The sequence below is a fragment of the Coregonus clupeaformis genome, chromosome 19 (genome assembly GCF_020615455.1).
Source record: "Coregonus clupeaformis isolate EN_2021a chromosome 19, ASM2061545v1, whole genome shotgun sequence".
Taxonomy (NCBI): Eukaryota; Metazoa; Chordata; class Actinopteri; order Salmoniformes; family Salmonidae; genus Coregonus; species Coregonus clupeaformis.
Genome location: NC_059210.1, coordinates 26,101,367 through 26,121,922, shown reverse-complemented (window position 1 = coordinate 26,121,922; position 20,556 = coordinate 26,101,367). Strand labels below are relative to the sequence as shown.

The 20,556-nt window shown below is 41.7% G+C and overlaps 1 protein-coding gene across 1 annotated transcript in view; it reads left to right on the top strand.

The window, feature by feature from the left end:
- The window catches only part of LOC121531765 (cytosolic carboxypeptidase 4), a 154,449-nt gene that overhangs the window by 126,450 nt on the left and 7,443 nt on the right, over positions 1 to 20,556 (top strand). The gene's annotated exons all lie outside the window — the stretch shown is intronic.

Sequence of the window (20,556 nt, the reverse complement as noted above, 5' to 3'; positions counted from 1 at the left end):
TCCTGGTTGCAAAAATTCTAATAGTTTGCCTAATTTCAGTTTATGACAAAACAAGCAATGTAAATGTATAGTGTAGAGAATCATTGTACCATCTAAACCGCTGTGATAAATATTTTCAATAACCAAAAATATTTCAGCTGGTTTACAAAACCGAAAGGAAAAGAAGCAAAAACGAAACTTAAGAATGCATAGAAATAGCGCACACAGAAATAATCTACCACTTCTTAGACTTGCTTTCGATGAGAATGACAGATCTCAAATTCATATTTTCAATGCGAATTTGGTCGGGTCGCCCAAAAAGTAACATATTGCAGCTTTAAGGAACTTTTTTATATTTTGGAGTGCTGCTCTTCCTTTTTTTCACTCTCTTGTTTTTTTTATCCAGATATCCACAAGTTTTAGATTCACTTAATGCCTGGATTTATGGCATGGAATAAAATTGATAAACTGCGCTAGAGATTTTTAACTTCAATTAAATTCTGTTTTGTGAACATTTTGTATTATTACATCTTGTCCTCATCGACCATTTGGTCGGGATTATCTTCTTTCTTTCTTTCTTTCTTTCTTTCTTTCTTTCTTTCTTTCTTTCTTTCTTTCTTTCTTTCTTTCTTTCTTTCTTTCTTTCTTTCTTTCTTTCTTTCTTTCTTTCTTTCTTTCTTTCTTTCTTTCTTTCTTTCTTTCTTTCTTTCTTTCTTTCTTTCTTTCTTTCTTTCTTTCTTTCTTTCTTTCTTTCTTTCTTTCTTTCTTTCTTTCTTTCTATTTACCCACATTCTTGAATATGTGACTCTGGCCATGACCCCACTCTCCGAGGGTGCCTCAGGGGGAGTTGGAATATGCAAAAAAAAACATTTCCAATCCACACACACATATAATACACACTTGTTCATGTGTGAAACAGGACAAATATAAGTACCCACCAAATTATAATAATAATAATAATAATATATTATTATTATTATATTTACTTCTTACGTCAGCTGACACTGCGTAAAATGGCCTGTTTCAGAGTGATTAGATGTGTGTCCAAATGTCTTTAATCTAATCATGACAAGTAAAAGCCACGTTTTGACAAGTCACGATAAAAACAGATCTCAACAGTCATGAGTTAGAATTTCACCAACTCTGGAAGGAAAGGGATCTCCTGAGTGGCGCAGTGGTCTAAGGCACTGCATCGCAGTGCTAACTGTGCCACTAGAGATCCTGGTTCGAATCCAGGCTCTGTCGCAGCCGGCCGCGACCGGGAGACTCATGGGCGGCGCACAATTGGCCCAGCGTCGTCCAGGGTAGGGGAGGGAATGGCCGGCAGGGATGTAGCTCAGTTGATAGAGCATGGCGTTTGCAACGCCAGGGTTGTGGGTTTGATTCCCACGGGGGGCCAGTATAAAAAATATATATATGTATTCACTAACTGTAAGTCGCTCTGGATAAGAGCGTCTGCTAAATGACGTAAATGTAAATGTAAATGTAAAATGTAATCTTTTACACATGCTAATAGCTCTAAACACCTTGGCTGTTGTCCTCATTCATCCCAATCAGTTCAGCAGAAATCTTCTCCAAACCTGTGCCTAGTAGCCTTTGAAATTAGTTCACATATTTGAAAAACGTCTTAATAAGAATGATAGACTATTAAGTTATTGGAATCTATATTCATATGACTATTGTCATTTCATCATTTCAAGATTCAACATCAAATAAATTTTTTTCCCACACTTTAGAGTAAAATGAAAGATAGAAAAACCAACAAAAGGCAATAAAAGACATGAATCAAAGAACATAAAACAAAGGATGTCAAAAATATCAATAAAAAGGCAGACTGTCAAATGGTATTTAAACACCTCAAGCAGTTTCACTGTACATTGCAAAGTTTCATATCAAAAACAGATACACTTTATAAAATATATAGTGTAAATACTGCATGTGGATTTGTGTAAACTCTGCTTCTACATATGTTATCTGTCTGTATATCCTGTTTATCGTCTGTCTGTATATCCTGTTTGTCGTCTGTCTGTATATTCTGTTTGTCGTCTGTCTGTATATCCTGTTTGTCGTCTGTCTGTATATCCTGTTTGTCGTCTGTCTGTATATCCTGTTTGTCGTCTGTCTGTATATCCTGTTTGTCGTCTGTCTGTATATCCTGTTTGTCGTCTGTCTGTATATCCTGTTTGTCGTCTGTCTGTATATCCTGTTTGTCGTCTGTCTGTATATCCTGTTTGTCGTCTGTCTGTATATCCTGTTTGTCGTCTGTCTGTATATCCTGTTTGTCGTCTGTCTGTATATCCTGTTTGTCGTCTGTCTGTATATCCTGTTTGTCGTCTGTCTGTATATCCTGTTTATCGTCTGTCTGTATATCCTGTTTATCGTCTGTCTGTATATCCTGTTTGTCGTCTGTCTGTATATCCTGTTTATCGTCTGTCTGTATATCCTGTTTATCGTCTGTCTGTATATCCTGTTTGTCGTCTGTCTGTATATCCTGTTTGTCGTCTGTCTGTATATCCTGTTTATCGTCTGTCTGTATATCCTGTTTATCGTCTGTCTGTATATCCTGTTTATCGTCTGTCTGTATATCCTGTTTGTCGTCTGTCTGTATATCCTGTTTATCGTCTGTCTGTATATCCTGTTTATCGTCTCTATATGCTGTTTATTGTGGCAGCACTATTTCACCAATTCAAATTCCTGTACATGCAAATGTACAGTATTTGGCGAATAAAGGTGATTCTGAATACATTATCTTGTATGCCCACGCTTTCCACTGCTTTTATGAATTCTTCCTAAACCTACATGCACCTGGGAGTGCTTCTTGCACTTGGAAGTGAAATGTAATTGAGTTTCAGTCCCTCCTTCTCTGTCTAACATGAAAGGCTAAAAGTTCAGATTGTGACTTTCATGATTCATCTACACTGCCATACTTTTCCTCAAATCAATCGAAGCCTTCATGTTTAAAAAGGTTTTCATTACCCGTTGCTGGTGTGTGTGTGTATACTTGTGTGTATGTGTATAGTTGTCTGTTTTTGTGCTGTATAAAGAAAGACTTGGCTCTTCATGAGTACATATCTTCTCCAGCTATTGTTGTGGAGTTTTGATCTGGTTCCTCCTCTGACAGCCAACACAGCTGCTGTCTACAGCTGGGTTTCACCTTGCTGTGAAATAAGCCTTTCTCTCTGCCACCCTCCCTCATCAACCAGGCACATTATGCAGGCCCACAGCAGCCACACCACACCCACAGTATTTACCTTGCTTCCTGCTATTGTCCAAAATACTGAGTAAATTGCAGACAACTTTGTGAGCTGCCCATGGATAGGTCTATAGATGAATAAGCAAAGTCAAAGTTATGTATTTGGTGGCGTAATGAGGAGGAAAGTGTTCAATGAGAATAGAAAATAAACTCTACCGGTAGTTTATTTGGCATTTGTTAAGAACCCTGACTTCTTAGTTTCTGGAAAACATATATACATAGCAATGATGGTGGTTTTCTGTGAAATATATGTCCCTTGAGATTGCACTGACCTCAAACATAATTCAAGCAATATCAGTTTACCACAATTTTCTTACTGCGATCCTCAGGTTTAAATTGAATTTCCAGATCCAGCCCTGAAAAATGAATCCTAATTGAATATTTAATCAATTAAGTGAATTGTTCAGTGCAGTTGTTAGTTTCACCTCGCTGGTCAATGATATTGATGTTTAACTATTGAAAAATGGATCTCTAGTCTTCAGATTACAAATGGTTTCTGTAATGTTCTGTTTCTCAACCATAATCCTTCTTGTACTCCATCACCACTTCCTTGGTCTAATTAAAAAAACAGGGAGATATCGTATCAGTTTAATATACTAGTTAAAAGCAGCACTGTATACACATCTCTGTTATTGTATCAAATTTAGGCTAACTCTTTTCAGACCCGTTCCAAATGGACTCAAGGACAGTCAGACCCGTTTTGAAAAGGACCGTGGAAAACAGACCCAAACAGAGCTGTGCTTCAGTTTTTTTTAGCACTAAATGCATCAGGGCATTGCATGCGTAGGCCTATATGCTTAGTTGTCCACTGTATGATATTAATATAAATATATATATATATATATATATATATATATATATATATATATATATATATTAAGAGAGACAAGCTTAGGCCTAGCCCTAGAGAGACAGAGAGAAACATAGAGATATGCCGACGCCATGTTACCGACATCGACATGGATTTCTTTATACTTGTCAGATAGGCTACTACTGCTATACAGATACAAGAGGACAGAAGGAGGCTAATTCGTACATTTTCTATTAGAATATTTTTATTTATTTTATGAAGCAGATAAGCATTATATTGTTAGACACAACAAATGGCAGCAATAGGCTAATGCTATATATTTTACAACAAGCATATAATAATAATTATTATTATTATTAATGACAAAACAATTGATAATAAATACGAAAATAAATCAATGAAAGGTAGAAAATTACATCAAACCTGAATAGTGAGTTGCACACAGTCCATTTGGCCGCACCAACGTTCTTCTCATCTTTGTCCACTACAATATTAAAACTTGTCCCTGAGGACATTCCCCTTGTCGGCTTCTTTTCACTATAATCTTTCTCCTCTAACTTTCGTTTTACTTCAATGAATAATAACTCCATATCGCAATCAACATAGCCTAGGCCAAGTCTCCTTTTACTCTGTCTCTCTCTCTCCGCAGCAGGCGCATGTGAGGTGAGCAGTTGGAACTGGACAACTAGACATAAGCTATACATTTTATTGAGTTGCAATTGGCTGACACTGATAACAAGCTTGCGCAGTTCTCATCACACAAACAGTAAATTAACATAGGACAGGTCCAATCGGATCCAGTCGGTAACCCAATTTTAATTGCACATACCCGAGACTCGTGGCCATTATATCAGACCTGACCCATATCTGAGACAAAAGTCAGCTCGGGTCCCGGGTCGGATCTCGGAATTCTGGTCTGTTGGACCCGTGAAGACCTCTAGTGGGAACACTGCTCCCTGAAGATCTAAAGTGGTAATTTCAATAGCATTCTGAATTATGTTCTTCCTATGTTCTTCCCACTGTCTTCTACAGTCTTAGCCTGCGTTTGATGTGTGAATAAAGTCGGGCACTGATGTTGGGCGATTAGGTCTGGCTCGCAGTCGGCGTTCCAATTCATCCCAAAGGTGTTTGATGGGGTTGAGGTCAGGGCTCTGTGCAGGCCAGTCAAGTTCTTCCACACCGATCTCGACAAAACATTTCTGTATGGACCTCGCTTTGTACACAGGGGCATTGTCATGCTGAAACAGGAAAGGGCCTTCCACAAGCTGTTGCCACAAAGTTGGAAGCACAGAATCGTCTAGAATGTCATTGTATGCTGTAGTGTTAAGATTTCCCTTCACTGGAACTAAGGGGCCTAGCCCGAACCATGAAAAACAGCCCCAGACCATTATTCCTCCTCCACGAAACTTTACAGTTGGCACTATGCATTTGGGCAGGTAGTGTTCGCCTGGCATCCACCAAACCTAGATTTGTCCTTAAGATTGCCAAATGGTGAAGCGTGATTCATCACTCCAGAGAACGTGTTTCCACTGCTCCAGTGTACAATGGCAGTGAGCTTTACACCACTCCAGCCGACGCTTGGCATTGCGCATGGTGATCTTAGGCTTGTGTGCGGCTGCTCGGCCATGGAAACCCATTTCATTAAGCTCCCGACGAACAGTTCTTGTGCTGATATTGCAGTTTGGAACTCGGTAGTGAGTGTTACAACCGAGGACAGACGATTTTTTTTGCAATACGTGCTTCAGCACTCAGTAGTCCTGTTCTATGAGCTTGTGTGGCCTACCACTTCTCAGCTGAGCCATTGTTGCTCCTAGACATTTACAATTCGCAATAACAGCACTTACAGTTGACTGGGGCAGCTCTAGCAGGGCAGACATTTCATGAACTGACTTGTTGGAAAGGTGGCATTCTATGACGGTGCCACGTTGAAAGTCACTGAGCTCTTCAGCAAGGTCATTGTAGTGCCAATGTTTTCTTATGGAGATTGCATAGCTGTGTGCTCGATTTTATACACCTGTCAGCAACGGGTTTGGCTGAAGTAGCAGACTCCACTAATTTGAAGGGGTGTCTACATACTTTTGTATATATAGTGTACATGTTTCCCATCTCTACATTTAATTAATTGATTCTCTCTCTCTCTCTCTCTCTCTCTCTCTCTCTCTCTCTCTCTCTCTCTCTCTCTCTCTCTCTCTCTCTCTCTCTCTCTCTCTCTCTCTGCTTAAGAAAAGGGTGAATTTGCATGAATTATGTAACTGTGAAACACGTAATAATGACTGGTGTAGTGTCTACCTAACACCTTAACATGTCAACCTACTTCTCTTGCTCCTTCCTGTTAAACTATTTCTAGTATACTAGAATTATTTTGTCAATAATCTGAGGTCCTTTGCAGATAGCTAATTAACTGGTGCTCTGTAAGGGATCACACACAGACTGGGTTAACATGAATTATTCCATTGCACATTGCAATATTTATAAGTGTTTGTCAGACTTTCATAACATCACCAAAAGTTGTCACAAAAAAACATGTAGACCTTCCATTAAAACGTATCTTTCCTGGGTGATGCTCAACAGTGTATTTCTCTCATGTTTCAAGCAGATTGTAGAGGAAAAAAGTAGATAATATACAGTGAGGGGAAAAAAGTATTTGATCCCCTGCTGATTTTGTACGTTTGCCCACTGACAAAGAAATGATCAGTCTATAATTTTAATGGTAGGTTTATTTGAACAGTGAGAGACAAAATAACAACAAAAAAATCCAGAAAAACGCATGTCAAAAATGTTATAAATTGATTTGCATTTTAATGAGGGAAATAAGTATTTGACCCCCTCTCAATCAGAAAGATTTCTGGCTCCCAGGTGTCTTTTATACAGGTAACGAGCTGAGATTAGGAGCACACTCTTAAAGGGAGTGCTCCTAATCTCAGTTTGTTACCTGTATAAAAGACACCTGTCCACAGAAGCAATCAATCAATCAGATTCCAAACTCTCCACCATGGCCAAGACCAAAGAGCTCTCCAAGGATGTCAGGGACAAGATTGTAGACCTACACAAGGCTGGAATGGGCTACAAGACCATCGCCAAGCAGCTTGGTGAGAAGGTGACAACAGTTGGTGCGATTATTCGCAAATGGAAGAAACACAAAAGAACTGTCAATCTCCCTCGGCCTGGGGCTCCATGCAAGATCTCACCTCGTGGAGTTGCAATGATCATGAGAACGGTGAGGAATCAGCCCAGAACTACACGGGAGGATCTTGTCAATGATCTCAAGGCAGCTGGGACCATAGTCACCAAGAAAACAATTGGTAACATACTACGCCGTGAAGGACTGAAATCCTGCAGTGCCCGCAAGGTCCCCCTGCTCAAGAAAGCACATATGCAGGCCCGTCTGAAGTTTGGCAATGAACATCTGAATGATTCAGAGGAGAACTGGGTGAAAGTGTTGTGGTCAGATGAGACCAAAATCGAGCTCTTTGGCATCAACTCAACTCGCCGTGTTTGGAGGAGGAGGAATGCTGCCTTTGACCCCAAGAACACCATCCCCACCGTCAAACATGGAGGTGGAAACATTATGCTTTGGGGGTGTTTTTCTGCTAAGGGGACAGGACAACTTCACCGCATCAAAGGGACGATGGACGGGGCCATGTACCCTCAAATCTTGGGTGAGAACCTCCTTCCCTCAGCCAGGGCATTGAAAATGGGTCGTGGATGGGTATTCCAGCATGACAATGACCCAAAACACACGGCCAAGGCAACAAAGGAGTGGCTCAAGAAGAAGCACATTAAGGTCCTGGAGTGGCCTAGCCAGTCTCCAGACCTTAATCCCATAGAAAATCTGTGGAGGGAACTGAAGGTTCGAGTTGCCAAACGTCAGCCTCGAAACCTTAATGACTTGGAGAAGATCTGCAAAGAGGAGTGGAACAAAATCCCTCCTGAGATGTGTGCAAACCTGGTGGCCAACTACAAGAAACGTCTGACCTCTGTGATTGCCAACAAGGGTTTTGCCACCAAGTACTAAGTGATGTTTTGCAGAGGGGTCAAATACTTATTTCCCTCATTAAAATGCAAATCAATTTATTACATTTTTGACATGCGTTTTTCTGGATTTCTTTGTTGTTATTCTGTCTCTCATTGTTCAAATAAACCTACCATTAAAATTATAGACTGATCATGTCTTTGTCAGTGGGCAAATGTACAAAATCAGCAGGGGATCAAATACTTTTTTCCCTCACTGTACATCTGTGGAGCGGTGTTGATTTTAATGCGAGGGGGGAGGCAGTTCCTTTATGAAGTGTCTGTAATGGTTGGGGGGGGGGGGGGGAGAGAGAGAGTGAGAGAAGGCTGTGAGCCCTGTGAAGGCTGGCTGTGTGGCGTAGCTCTGGTTCTATCCCCTCCCAGGGGGGATCTGATTAAATCTCTGTCCCCCGCAATCACACTGACACACACACTCCGCTGACATGCTACACACTGCGCACACCTTTTAATCTGCATATTAAATTATTAGCGGGACTTCAACTGTCCTTTTCTTCCCACTGTGTGAGAGCTATGTGTTAGAGTTAAGCTTCTTAGTCATGGATCTAAATTGAACCTGAAAAAGGACAACCTTTAAATGTTTATATCTTGGGTGATTTGAAGCAACAAATGCATTATGTTATTCATTCATACAAGTCATGCGCCAGTGCTATCATAGACATCTCTGATACAGTAGATTGTTATAGGTGAATTGCCGTATGTGAATGCAGCCATACACACAGCTGTCTTACCAAAATAATGCAAACTAAATGCTGAAAGTAGTAGCCTAGTTATTCATGCATGCAAACAAAAATACTGAATAGCAGTTTTGCTTAGAATACCGACACAACTGCCAATGCGAACGAATGAATGCCAACAGAACAAAACCCCGGTACCAAGTAGAAGGCCTAGTGAACAAAATATCAGAACGATAAAGGCATGACACAATCTATATTTAGGCTAGTTACATTAAAGTAAACAAAGGGTGAATGGAGATCCAAATAACCAAAACATAGCCTACAGGCTACTACAGTAAGATGCAGCCATGCACAGCTGTCTTGCCAAATAAATAGGCCTACACAAGCCCGCTTCAAACATGGAAAGTCATGCCACTCGCTCATGAGTTCAGCAACACGTTGTGATATGACACAATACACTTCTGTGAATCAAATACGACCCACGTAATCAATTAAGCAATGCCAGCCTACCATAAACACGTTTCCAATAAGTACAGTTCCATTTACAGCAATGAAAACCAATAGGCTACCAAGAAAACCATAATAGAATGTATCTACAGTATTTCTATGATGAAACATACCGATATGTAGCTATACCCAGGGGCGTCATTTGGGTTCTTGCATTGGAATTATATTGAATTCTGCTTACATTACAATAAACATACAAGTTCAAATGCTTTTGAACAAGAAGTGACATGTTCAATGGCACAATATCTCAGCTGTGCTCTAACAGCACCATGGACAGCGCCCTATACACTAAAGCAAGATTTATTTTAAAAAACAACTAGCTAGATTGTTTCAATCTTACCTTTTCAAAAGTTGCAGCCTCCTTGATGCTCTGTGAAACTTTCTGAGTAATCAATCATTCCATTCTCCCTGTAAGATCCCCCTCAAATGCCAGTTGGATTAGTTGAGCTTTCCTCGGGCGTAGCATGCTTCTTCTGTGCTGACTGAACACGTTTGTCAAAGTGGAAAAGGAGTTCTCGCATGTAGCTGTGGACGCCCCAAAAGTCAGTCCATGTGTCAGTGCAGTAAGCACGGTCGGCATAGCGGAGAGAGGCCCAAAACATCGTTGTAGGATATCAAGTAGGGTCCATTTGACTTCATTGGAGCCAGAGCAGGCGATTTCAGTCTGCAAAAACTGGTGAGCGACATTAACTCAGCTTCCACCAAATCTGTTTTGCTTAGATCCAGCAGTGATTTCACATTTTTCACATCTAGAAAGTAATGTCTCTCTGGGTCACAGGCACACAGGGCCTCCACCAGTTGGCTGTTATGTTCGCTGAATCATTCGGACATTTCACCAATGACAGCATCCAACGTGCTGAAGAACAGTCTTTTACACTCAGTCTCTTCTCTTCTGTCCTGCTGGCCTACTGTACTGTCCACTACGTATTTCTGGAGATTTGTACTAACATAACGTTATTGTTTGCTTGGAGCTGGTGGTGGTGCTTCAAATCCTTTGGTACTATCAATAGCATCCTTCCAGTTAGAATACCCAGCTTGGGTGAAGGCCTTCTCTGCGTTAGCATTGGACCTAACACAGAATTTTCGACATAGGAAACAAAATGCCGCTTCTGCAGTAGCCAAGTATTCCAGCCACTCTCTTCCTATGAACCAGTTGCTATTTAATGAATGTTTTTGGACAGAAAACCTGCGGCTAGGGTAGCATTCTAGGCTAACCTGGGCTGGCTCCTCTATTCCAAGATCATCAAGAACAGTCTGAGGTGGAGGCAACTGTGGAGCCATTATCTTGGCGGCGCTTGTGGAAGGGTGGATAGGCTCTGCACTCGGCAGCGTCATCGCTGCTGGGCTTGGCGGTGGCCTCTGTGGTTTGATGCTGCTGCTCATCGCTCTCCTTCTCCTTTGTTTGGGTACTTTGGCAAAGCCAATTTCTGATATCCATCGTGGAAGATTAGCTAGTCCGAGCTAGCTAAATAGGCAAAGGCTAATAACACTAATGCTTTTTACGTTAAGAAGCTAATTAAACTTGGTAGTGGTGGGGCATGAGGCACAGTTGAGTGACGCAGCTTCAACTGTAAACTTGACCCCACCCTTATAAATTTAAATAAAATATTACAGGCAAGGTGTATTACATTATTCACTTAGCCTACCGCAGAGATGAAAAATGAGAAGTGTTTTTTGCCGCTTTTTATGGAAACCCAAACAAGTCATACCTAACCGCCAGTGGCTTTCCATAACCCCCCTACACACACCATGGCGTGCCCTGTCCATTGTACTGACACAGCGCAGCGGAGATACAGATATTTTTTTTGCGCCAACCTGACACTCAATCATTTTAAATGTTTTGCTATTTTTATATAAGGACATCTGTGCATCTGCACGCACAGTGAGGCGAATACTTTTGGAGGATGGCCTGGTGTCAAGAAGGGCAGCGAGGAAGCCACTTCTCTCCCATCAGGGACAGACTGATATTCTGCAAAAGGTACAGGGGTTGGACTGCTGAGGACTGGGGTAAAGTCATTTTCTCAGATGAATCCCTTTTCCGATTGTTTGGGGCATCCGGAAAAAAGCTTGTCCAGAGAAGACAAGGTGAGCGCTACCATCAATCCTGTGTCATGCCAACAGTAAAGCATCCTGAGACCATTCTTGTGTGGGGTTGCTTCTCAGCCAAGGGAGTGGGCTCACTCACAATTTTGCCTAAGAACACAGCCATGAATAAAGAATGGTACCAACACATCCTCTGAGAGCAACTTCTCCCAACCATCCAAGAACAGTTTGGTGACGACCAGTGCCTTTTCCAGCATGATGGAGCACCTTGCCATAAGGCAAAAGTGATAACTAAGTGGCTCGGGGAACAAAACATCGACATTTTGGGTCCATTTCCAGGAAACTCCCCAGACCTTAATCCCATTGAGAACTTGTGGTCAATCCTCAAGAGGCGGGTGGACAAACAAAAACCCACAAATTCTGACAAACTCCAAGCATTGATTATGCAGGAATGGGCTGCCATCAGTCAGGATGTGGCCCAGAAGTTAATTGACAGCATGCCAGGGCGGATTGCAGAGGTCTTGAAAAAGAAGGGTCAACACTGCAAATATTGACTCTTTGCATAAACTTAATGTAATTGTCAATAAAAGCCCTTGACACTTATGGAATGCTTGGAATTATACTTCAGTATACCATAATAACATCTGATAAAAATATCTAAAAACACTGAAGCAGCAAACTTTGTGAAGACCAATACTTGTGTCATTCTCAAAACTTTTGACCATGACTGTAATACCATAGTATAACGCTACTGTAAGACAAAAACATAATACTAATATATAATTATTATATTAGGCCTATGTGATCGTGCAGACATTGATTCAGCTTTGATCTAACTTTATTAAATGAGCACAATTGGCCTGAGTAGCCTGTTCTCTATGCGTAAAATAGAGAATATACACATGCACAGAACATCCGCAAATGCGCAGAAGCAGATCTGCAGCCACTCCTATATTTTTAGCATATACCTTCATTTTCTGCAAAATCACACTCATCCCACTGTAAGCAAGCTTATAGCCTACTGCTGAAAGAGAGGACAAAGAGGGGCGAAGAGGGGTGGGCTGTCAGCTAGAAAGCTAGCAAAGTTAGCTATTCTGTCGAAACAATCTAACTAGGTTTACTTGTGGTTGGAGTTTGTTCTGCTACTACTACACTACCGTTCCCGCGCCGGTAGTGTCTGCCTGCAGGATGAGTGCAATGCTTGCTTGCGTGGGGGCAGAGGGGTGGGGGAGGTGGAATTTTCCAAGATACTAACATTTGAAATGAGCTAGTTTGATGGGCAATTTATTTAAATAACGAGATAAAATAAAAAATCGTCAATAAAAAAACGCCACCAATCTAAAAGGTCCCTTTTCTCATATGAGGGCAAAAGGGCAGGTGCTCAGGCACCCTTAGACCTCAATCTGTGCACGAGCCTGGGCCTGGTAGCGGGAGGTATTTTCATCAATAGATTTGAGCATATTTCTGCCAAATGCCAAAATGCCTCCTACCATTTTCATTTACAATACAGCAGATTATCATTTTACATGTTATGGAGCATTTGAAACATTTCTGGAACAGCTGCCACTCAGTTAATTGTCCAAACTGGACTGATGTAACATATCAGAATTGTGTGATTCGCCATTGAAAACGATTGTGTATTATCAGCCCATTTATATGGAGAACTTGTGACACTGGTGTGTAAGAAGGGATTTGAAAAGTAATTATGGATGTTGCTGTTTGTTAATCTCTCTAACAGTTTAACTGAACTTATTTGGCATTCAACATAATGAAGGAATGCACATGCATTTAAATCACAATATTACTGCTGTAGAGTCATTAGAGATAAAAAATACTGCAGACATGTTGATACAGACAATCTAAGTAGAATTAGAATAAGATTTTTCAAATAGAAAATTTGTGCTGTACAAAATTAATTGACACATACAAAGTAACTTTAAAACAATGTTTGGCGCCCCTGGTAAACAATGTTCAGCAACCTACATTTCAACTGCCTACTTACCCGGAAACTAAGCAAAAATCACATCCCTGTCATTTTGTTAAACCTCTCTATTTCCATAATCAAATGTTATGGGTTTTGACAGTGGTGGGTTAATTAAAAATGGCAATGACAAAACTGAACTAACTCTGTGCCATATTGAGCTTACCTTTCTATTGGCAGCTAATAAGTAATTTAGAATGAATTAAGTTGATGGGTGAGTGGCGCAGCACAAATCAATAAGCTCTCATAATCACCATGCATGACTTGAATGTGTCTGATTTAATAGGAGATCAGTGCGTAATTACTCTCACACCACCAGCAGAAAAGACATTTTCGACAGTTTGGGAAGAGAAGAGACGAGCTGAGACACACTTCCTACTCACCTGCTGTCAGAGCATTATTACTGATGATGATATGGGTGGTGCTTCTCTTGTCTTAAAACAGATTGTGTTAGTTAAAGTAGTACTGTATGTGTACCCATTTACAGTAAATTGTGATATACTGAACCATTAATTTAGCATTGATTATAGTGATTTTGTTTAGGCCTTAACTGAAAATCAGAACATTGCTTATTCTGAATATGTTGACATGAAAGGCAAACTTACAGACACCGTGAAAAATACATTTTCAAATCAATATTCAACTCCAACAGTCAGTTGTACTCAGTTATTTTCCGTCTAATATAATTGCTTATTGCGATGTAGTGCATTATGTGCTCCCTGACCCACTGCTCTGTGAAGAGCCTTTTACTGAAAATGAAATGGCTGGCTTGTTTGGTTTCCATCCTGACACGCAGGCTTTTCATTAAAATACATCAGAAACAACATATTTTCTTTCCACAGACCATGGTAAGTTTAAATCCTTTTTCTAATAGAGAAACGAGGTTGTTAACAGCCTAGACTGCTAACTTCCATTATCAGGGAAATAGAGAGAAACAGAAGGAAAATGGTAATAACCTTGGATTAGTTATTCTTGGGGTTAGGGGGAGGCGATGTTGGGATGAGATGTCTGTTTCTCTCTCAGCCCATTGTGTGTACAGTAATGAAGGTTGGACTATCTCCCCAGATCACTGTGCTTGATTGCAATGCGGTTGGCTGAATGGGTGACATGAATAATCCGATTAAGATTGCATTTGCACATAATTATAAAACCGATGAAAGGATTTTCACTGTGTCCATTGTCTACCTGGTCCCCCTTGTGCTGAGAGATATACTGCAAATCATGTTGTACTAATGTATACTGCCCACAAACAAACTACCATTTTGAACCTTTTCTTATGCCATTGGAGTAGGTATCTGTTGATCTAATGGTAAGAAACAAAACATGATAGCATGAATGATATAGGTAGAGCAATCACTTTAGTATGATTAATGTGTGAGGATACACTATGGTAATGGTCTCATGTAGATGGGCATACCACTTTCGACATAATGTTCATACAAGCTGCCCTCTCAGCAAACTTCTCCCCAACACAGCCAGTAGCAGAACAGTTAATGATAAATCTGTTGGCCTGTTATGTTTTGTTTTGTTTCTCCACTCTCTTTTTTTAACCTTTGTGCTAATGATGACTTCACGGTCGGTTGGTCACTCCTGACAACATGGCTAATAGGATTTGAATTCTAAACATTGGACTAGCTAATGTGTCACTGAGTCACTGCACCAGCCAGGCAGCTTCTGGGCAACAAGAACCTGAGGGGTAGCAGAGAGGAAAGGCTACAACAGTAACAGAGTTAACAAACTACTATCACTGATCACTTCTAGCAATCAGCAGCTGCTCATGCTTAATCTATAGCAGAATTATTGTTGTCAAGGTTTGCAATGACAATTTCCTTTTGGATTTGTACTGCACAAAAGGCAGGGAGGGTATGCTCATCTACATGCTGTGTATTTCACGTTACTTGTGTATACCATAAACCAGCAAATAGTCATAGCGCTGAATTTGAAGTCACCATATTGCTCAATGGAGCTGAATGGCACCAAAAACAATCACTAAGGATCATAGTGAAAGTGGCCATAACTAGCAAAGGATCATGGTCGATGTAGTCGTTTTCATCATGCCTGAGAGAGTTTAATGGAGCCTCCTCGTAGCCTGCCGGCCCATGATTGGCTGTGTCAGCACGTGGTCCTATTTTATGACAAATGTAGTAGTCTGAATGGATCACTATTTAATTAAATATCTCGATTTGTAGCGAACTTTAAAATAATTCACAGTGGGGTTCGAACTTGATCATAGGGCAGACCAGGGCTTTTGGCACCGCTAAATAGCTACGTAGTAGCGGACCAGCAGAGCTCGTGACTTCACGCTCCAGACCGGACACTGACACCAGACACTGGGGGCCTGGTGTATACAAAGGACTTTCTTTTGTTGATACAATGTAGTCAGAACCAAGGTGTCTTTTATGGGATAATCTGGAAAACCTTTGGGTAACAGCTTCAAGGGTTACCTTTGTTTGTTAATTGTTTGTGTTTGTTGTGACCAGGAGAAAGGTTGGGAGCAAGTCCTTATTCTCTAAACAGCTGCCAGTTGGATAAGACTCCTTTTTACTCTACAAGATTTCCCAATTTCCCAATGAAACTGGTTTTGGGTTTTAGTAAGGTGCCATTTTTAAGCTTTTGTTGAGGGAAAGATTTCAGGTGGTGTATGGCAGGGCTTGCTGTTAGCAGTGAGCTCAAACATCCTCCTTCATCATTGCTCTTGCATGTGCAAGGAATAATCTTAACGCAATAATAAGGGTAATCTCACATTCCATTTTCCCCCTTACTTCACATCTAATCAACTTGCAAGATGAACAGATCAGATGAAAAGACAAAGAAAGGGTTGAAGACAGACATTAGAGACAGACATTAGAAATAAATAATGAAAAATCACTGAGGAAACATCAATGCAAAAGTATATCTTATCAGTTTTGAAAACTGCTTAAGTAATACTTTGGGAGAGGTAACTTGCGACACAGCAGGCATTTGCATAGAAAGCTATAGCCCTTTGGATATAATCATCTGATCCTGTAGGTTGTGTAGCATAATGCAAGGCTTTTGGAGGAGCCACTGATTGTTTAATGATCTTTCAAAGCCCCTGACATCTTGGCAGCCGATAATAAAATACCAATCTGAAAATACTGTGCTAAGGTGTAAAATTAATAATAATTTATTCAACTTCTATAGCGCTTTTCATTACAAAAATAATCTCAAAGCGCTTGAAAAAGGCAAACAATCAAGAATCAAATAAAACAGCTACAGTATATGATGAGTTGGTCTGGATTTTCAGCCAGAGTTAAAAGTTTTGAGTGTTTCAAGCCTCCAACAGATTGAGCGACAGTCAGTAGGGAACCACATGGCTTGAGCAGAGGGAGGAGGTCAACAGGGGGAGATGAGCAGGTCCTCCGGAGGCAGGCAGCACAGTTCACTCTCCATTGAAGGCTTCTCACTGGTGCCTCGCCGTCCCCTCCATTTGACTGTGACTTCTCCGTAGCCGGTCTTGTAGAATGAGATGAATTTAATTTTTGAGCTCCCAACACACTCAGGATTATGATGACAGCCCGCTCAGAACTTCAGAGGAAACCTCCTGACCGATGAAATCACCAATGCCGGCTCGCCATGCATTGTAGTCCTCCTCATTGGGTCAGGAGACCGTAGAACCCCCCCCCCAAAAAAAAAATATAATAATAGGTTGGTGTATTAAAATCAAAATACACTAGCTAGCTAGCTTGAGAAAGCTGATTTGCCATTAATTCACGGGAATTAAACAAATAGATGCAATCCAGACCAGTTCTATACACACTTGGATAGTTACAAAATATACAGGAGGTCTCTGCCAAGGCGACCTCACGGTGCCATGGCAACCACAGAACTCCAAAATTGTAATGTTACTTTTATTTAACCCCCTTTTTTTCTCCCCAATTTCGATCTTGTCTCATCGCTGCGGGCTCAGGAGGCGAAGGTCGAGTCATGCTTCCTCCAAAACATGACCCGCCAAACCGCGCTTCTTAACACCCGCCCGCTTAACCCGGAAGCCAGCCGCACCAATGTGTCGGAGGAAACACCATTCAACTGACGACCTGAAGTCAGCCTGCAGGTGCCCGGCCCGCCACAAGGACTCGCTAGAGCGTGATGAGCCAATGAAAGTCCCCCTGGCCAAACCCTCCCCTAACCCGGACGATGCTGGGCCAATTGTGCGCTGCCCTATGGGACTCCCAATCACGGCCGGTTGTGACACAGCCCGGGAACGAACCTGGGTCTGTAGTGACACCTCTAGCACTGCAATGCAGTGCCTTAGACCGCTGCGCATATGTCCCCTGCAACTCTTGAAAAATCAAAATTACCCCCCAAAAACCATCCTGCTTTCTGTTAGGAGAAGCAGACAGACCATCTCATCACAGTACCATATTTATTTTCTAGTTAATTCTCATTCAGAGCAGAAATAGACAAGCACTCAGACAGATACACACACACAAACTCACATGCACGCACATAAAGAGGTGTGTGTGTGGAGAGGGTGTAAATCAGTGTGCCTGTCACATCTTTGTCCCCAGTGGATCCCAGTGTGTTCTAATCTGATTAGTGTAGAAGGGCTTTATGTTTGCTGTCAATCAAGGGTTGGACTATCTGAAGGTCACAGCATCCTTCACACATCTGAACTGCTGGTTGTGTCAATTGGCACCTTTACAACCGTCACAGAAATGACAATTTGCCTGCACACACACTTTTGCCTACACAATTTCCCTATGCATTAGCGATTACCATGGGCTCCTGCATACATTAATGTGGGCATTTCAAAATGGGAAAAACCTGACAGGTAGTGTGGTTGTTTACATTCACAGCAGTGGCAGGTTGTTCCGTTCAAGATAAGGGAGGACAATTATTTAAATAAATATTTATATTACAGCATATTGGATGACTGTCATTCATATTCCATTCACCCAGCTCAATGTAACATGGATAGGTTTAGGCTACTACATGATACTCAAATTTGCCCTATACACATCATGAGGTGGCTACAACCTAGCCTACAAATGAAAGTTTATAATGTAGGTGCACAGGTCGAGAGACAAATTGGAGTAATGAAGGTGACAGACAGTGACACATTCAATACCGCCTTGAACACTCTTGCCTGCATCTAGCTGATCTGAGGTGTAATCACATCTGTAGCAGTCACATCTGTAGTCATGAAATGCTTTGAAAGGCTGGTCATGGCGCACATCAACACCAACATCCCATACACCCTGGACCCACTCCAATTTGCATACTGCCTCAACAGATCCACAGGGGATGCCACGGGGGGCCCACGGGGGCCAGTATGAAAAATGTATGCACTCACTAACTGTAAGTTGCTCTGCATAAGAGCGTCTGCTAAATGACTAAAATGTAAATGTAATGGATGCTATCTCTATTGCACTTCACACTGCAGTCTCCCACCTGGACAGGAGAAACACCTACAGTGAGGGAAAAAAGTATTTGATCCCCTGCTGATTTTGTACGTTTGCCCACTGAAAAAGACATGATCAGTCTATAATTTTAATGGTAGGTTTATTTGAACAGTGAGAGACAGAATAACAACAAAATAATCCAGAAAAACGCATGTCAAAAATGTTATGAATTGATTTGCATTTTAATGAGGGAAATAATTATTTGACCCCTCTGCAAAACATGACTTAGTACTTGGTGGCAAAACCCTTGTTGGCAATCACAGAGGTCAGACGTTTCTTGTAGTTGGCCACCAGGTTTGCACACATCTCAGGAGGGATTTTGTTCCACTCCTCTTTGCAGATCTTCTCCAAGTCATTAAGGTTTCGAGGCTGACGTTTGGCAACTCGAACCTTCAGTTCCCTCCACAGATTTTCTATGGGATTAAGGTCTGGAGACTGGCTAGGCTACTCCAGGACCTTAATGTGCTTCTTCTTGAGCCACTCCTTTGTTGCCTTGGCCGTGTGTTTTGGGTCATTGTCATGCCGGAATACCCATCCACGACCCACTTTTCCTGGCTGAGGGAAGGAGGTTCTCACCCAAGATTTGACGGTACATGGCACCGTCCCATCATCCCTTTGATGAAGTGAAGTGGTCCTGTCCCCTTAGCAGAAAAACACCCCCAAAGCATAATGTTTCCACCTCCATGTTTGACGGTGTTGATGGTGTTCTTGGGGTCATAGGCAGCATTCCTCCTCCTCCAAACACGGCGAGTTGAGTTGATGCCAAAGAGCTCGATTTTGGTCTCATCTGACCACAACAATTTCACCCAGTTCTCCTCTGAATCATTCAGATGTTCATTGGCAAACTTCAGACGGGCCTGCATATGTGCTTTCTTGAGCAGGGGGACCTTGCGGGCGCTGCAGGATTTCAGTCCTTCACAGCGTAGTGTGTTACCAATTGTTTTCTTGGTGACTATGGTCCCAGCTGCCTTGAGATCATTGACAAGATCCTCCCGTGTAGTTCTGGGCTGATTCCTCACCGTTCTCATGATCATTGCAGCTCCACGAGATGAGATCTTGCATGGAGCCCCAGGCCGAGGGAGATTGACAGTTATTTTGTGTTTCTTCCATTTGCGAATAATCGCACCAACTGTTATCACCTTCTCACCAAGCTGCTTGGCAATGGTCTTGTAGCACATTCCAGCCTTGTGTAGGTCTACAATCTTGTCCCTGACATCCTTGGAGAGCTCTTTGGTTTTGGCCATGGTGGAGAGTTTGGAATCTGATTGATTGATTGCTTTTGTGGACAGGTGTCTTTTATACAGGTAACAAGCTGAGATTAGGAGCACTCCCTTTAAGAGTGTGCTCCTAATCTCAGCTCGTTACCTGTATAAAAGACACCTGGGAGCCAGAAATCTTTCCGATTGAGAGGGGGTTAAATACTTATTTCCCTCATGCAAATCAATTTATAACATTTCTGACATGCGTTTTTCTTTTTTTTTTGTTGTTGTTATTCTGTCTCTCACTGTTCAAATAAACCTACCATTAAAATGATAGACTGATCATGTCTTTGTCAGTGGGCAAACGTACAAAATCAGCAGGGGATCAAATACTTTTTTCCCTCACTGTATGTGAGAATGTTGTTCATTGACTACAGCTCAGCTTTCAACACCATAGTGCCCTCCAAGCTCATCCTAAGCTCAGGACTAAACACCTCCCTCTGCAACTGGAGTGCGTGCTTAGTCCCCTCCTGTACTCCCTGTTCACCCACGACTGCGTGGCCGCGCACCACTCCAACACCATCATTAATACAGTGGTAGTCCTGATTACCGACGACAATGACACAGCCAATAGGGAGGAGGTCAGAGACCTGG